Source organism: Pteropus vampyrus, unplaced genomic scaffold (assembly GCF_000151845.1).
Source record: "Pteropus vampyrus isolate Shadow unplaced genomic scaffold, Pvam_2.0 Scaffold68, whole genome shotgun sequence".
NCBI classification, from domain to species: Eukaryota; Metazoa; Chordata; class Mammalia; order Chiroptera; family Pteropodidae; genus Pteropus; species Pteropus vampyrus.
In genome coordinates this window covers 2611873-2615763 of record NW_011888849.1, presented here as the reverse complement: position 1 = coordinate 2615763, position 3891 = coordinate 2611873, and the positions used below count along the sequence as shown (strand labels likewise).

The 3891-nt window shown below is 43.3% G+C and overlaps 1 pseudogene; it reads right to left on the bottom strand.

The window, feature by feature from the left end:
• Positions 1–215: 215 nt before the first annotated feature.
• LOC105293134 lies at positions 216–3065 on the bottom strand (annotated as a pseudogene).
• Positions 3066–3891: the final 826 nt, after the last annotated feature.

The window sequence follows — 3891 nt, the reverse complement described above, 5'->3', positions numbered from 1 at the left end:
TCTCTCATTCTTGATTGTCAGGGTGTCATCTCTGTGACTGCAATCTGACTATAAACACCTTCTCTCTTTCCCTCTCCCTCTCCTTCTTCCCCCTTTCCCTCCCTGCTTCTTTTCCCTCCTTCCCCTCTCCCCCCACACCCTCTCGTCACCCTCTTTGTTATTGTTGTTGTTTTTATTAACAAAAGGTAGGTGCGAATTGTTGTTTATTAGGCTGACTGCATACATCTCCTCATAAAGACTTCCTCATGACAGGATTTCACATTTTTAAGGTCTTCTGAGATAAGCCTCTCATCTTCTGAGAGGAAATAAATGTCTTGAGCTTAGTCCATTCTGTTCAGACAGAAACAGTTCTGAAAACCAGAGGGCTGGATATTTGACTCATTTTATCACTGCATTTTTTTTTTTTCCTGGTTCATGAGTACTTGATTCTTATAGAGTAAAATAAAGATGGAACTTTTCCCATAAAACTGAAGGTTCAAAAAACAAGAATAAGCAGAGTGCTTCCATACTTGAAAGCAACAAATACAAGACCATGTAAAGCTAAAATTGAAAAACAAATGTTATCCAAAAAGTCAGATTATACATTAGATTAGACCACAATTTAACACAACAGAGAAAGAAATGACCATTGCAAGCTGGCTGAAAAGCAGAGGCCATGGTTGGTAAGAAGTTGTCTTTCTCTTACCCACAGTTCTTCAAAGAGCATTAGTTGCACAATTTGGTTAAAACTATGTATACAACATATACGACAAGTGACTATATTCCTCTTCTTTCAGTTGGAAAGCCAAAAAGGTTGTAATTCCATCCCCCATATTTGTCTAATATTATTCCCTGACACAAAGCCTTTAAACTGTGAAGAGTTTTAGAAATAATCATCAAAAGAAGTGACTCTACCTGTCCTGTTCAGTGGGAGTTCTGAGCTCTTTGCTCATCCACCCACATTCATTTGAAGGCCTTTGGTTTACACGAGACTCCAAACCACTATCCAGGGAAGTAGGGTACACATCCTCACTCCAGTGGGCACCTCGTTTCTCAGCCACAAGTTGAATAAATTGTGAGTGGCTGGCATAAAGCTTGAGTTTATCATTAATGTCCAACCATTTCACTTTCTTGGCATCATCGCCAGCTTCCAGAGGAAGATGATCCATTACCTCCCCTGTTTCGTCATGGTAGTTCACAGCCTCTGTCTCTATCCATGCATTATCTGTGTTCCGAGGATCATACACGTAGCCTTTATAGACCACAAAATGTTCCTGGCTGAACAGCATGTGCAGCTGTTTCTCCAACTCCTGTATTTCTGCTCTGGATTTCTGTAAGGAGTTCATGGCTTCCTCACTAAATTCTCTCTTCAGTGTGGTACTAATCTTCTCTCCCGGATCCACCATGCCCCCTGGGATGGCCCATTCTCCACAGTCCTTCCGTTTGATGGCTACAAATTGCAGGATGTTTCTCCCAGAAACAGGGTGGACAACTTTATTTCCTTTACTATCCCTTTTCCACCTGGTTAAGATGGGATCTGCAGCATGATTGGGACCCCAACGCCCCAAAAGTCCTCTGCCAATCAGCCCTGTTCGACCTGCAGGATTTCTAGGTCTACCATTTTCAACCTCATACAAACCATTCTGGCTCCTTCTCTCAACAAGCCCATCTTTTTCGTTAAATTTAGGACAGAAGCTCCGTTCGTTCACCGGGGGGTCTGCCCACGTGGGCTGGGCCAAGACTGAGGCTGCAGTGTACTCAACAGGCTTGTACTCTGGCCATTCAACCAGCCAACTCACTTTCTCGTGGGGGACCGGGCTTCTCTCCACTTTAGAGCCTGGGTACGGAGATGTCCTGGCCTTCTTGTGGAGGTTCTCAGCACTGCCATTCAAACCCGACATGATGAAGTTTGGAGGAATCCCACGTGAGGAAAACCAGCTCCAACTGGCCAAGATTTGGGGGCAGCTCCGGGGCCTGACTGCCGCAGAGGACAGGGTCACGGTGAGAGACACGATTGCTAAAGCCTTTGCCAGGTGGTGTCCCGCCATCCACTGTCCAGCAGCCCGCGAGGATTTCAGTTGCTCTCAAGCTGGCGCTTCCAACCGTCACCTGGGGGCGCAAGACAGAGTGGGGCTAACGGTGCTGTACCGCCTGTGGGGGCGCACCCCGACCACCGCCCGGCACCCACTCCGGAGGTCGCAGCGGATTTTATTTCACAGTGAACAGTTTCCACATCTGGAAGTGCTTAAGTTGAGAACACCATCCAAATACCACGAACAAAATTAGCACACAACAACAACAAAAAATGTTTTCTTGCTTACTGACCAGGATTTTAGCCATTACAGATAGAATTAGTTCACTAGGTCTAGAACCACTGTCTGCTTAGGAGACGGCAGAATGAAAGTGTTGATTGGCGGGGTGGGAGACAAAACCCCTTGTTTGAGATGCTCAGAAGCCTTGTGAGTGTGGCTGGAAGGAGAAGGAGCACTCACTTGGAGCACTAAGCATGGTCCTGGTGAGAAATACAAGAGGTGTGATATGTGCTGTGTGGGAGATGGTTTCAAATCTTGCGCCCTTCATTTACTAGCCGAGCGACTGAGCAAGTTGTTTAATCTTCCCCGCGCCCCCCCCTCCCGCCCCCCAAAGGAGTATTGGCTACAGCATGCTAGGCACTGCGTCAAGCACAGAAGATTGTACTCAGGTCTGGCTCATGTGGCTTTTGCTCTTAAAGGATTCTGGTTGGGGAGGCAGCATTTACATTAAAAAACAGAACTAATGCTGGAAGGGCAGTGCCCCATAATTCTTAAGAATTGAACACAATCAGTTTCAAATCCCAGCTTCTCAGCCTTAAATGATACCTTCTTGGGCAGTTACTTAAGCTCATTTCAGTGTCTTCATGTGTGAAGTGGAAGTAGTAATATCAACTTTATAGGGTTATGGTGACAATTAAGTGGGAATGTTACATGTAAAGCTGTTAGCACAGTATCTGGCCCACTGTACACACTCAAAAAATGCTAGTTGTCATTATTATACTTATCATTAACTTTTGACCCTGTACCTTGAGAACTGTGTAGATTCAAACAAGATAGTCGATAAAATTATGGGAATTGAGCAGCTCACATATGAGGTCAAACCACCTATGAATTCTCTGTCTGGAGAAATTCACGCTGAGAAATAACAGCATCTAGGTCCTGAAATGATAAATAATGAGAAGATGCACAGGCTAAGTCATTTATCTGAGAAAATGAACCCTAGGGAAAGGTATCTTAACATTTGAAACAGTTTTACAACAGAAAGACTTGTTCTAATTGAAACCCAAAGGGTTTTTAACATTTCCCAGAGTTTATTCCATGTTACACCAGTCCCATGAGAAAGATGTTTAGGGAATAAATGGTTTGATGGTCAAATATGTTTTGGGAAATTCTACATATTTCACCACCCTTCCTTAGAAATTCAGGATTCACATTAGTGTTTTAAAGATCCTGTGAATTCTAGTAAAAACAAAATAAATCAACCCTAAACTGTTTAACTCTGTTTCATCTGGTATTTTTCAAACTACCTGACCAAACAATGCTTCTTTTATGCAGCAGCTGGTATTATTTTAAAAACACACTTCCTCAAGTTTATAAAAGTTTCAGAATGTGTGCCTGTGCTTGGGGGTAGATTTCTAACCACTTGAAGTTATTACTGTCATCACTGAGAAAGGCAGCTACCAAATACTCACCCATTGCCCTCATGAAGAACTCTAAACTAAATGAGTCAGGCTTCCAGAAGGTTTGAATCCCAGAAATAGCTGGGACTATACAGAACAAAATAGTAGAAAAAGACTGAGAGCAGAGTAATATGAGACTGGTCATCATTAACCATCATCATCATCATCGTAATCATTATCATTATTACTGTCATTGTTGA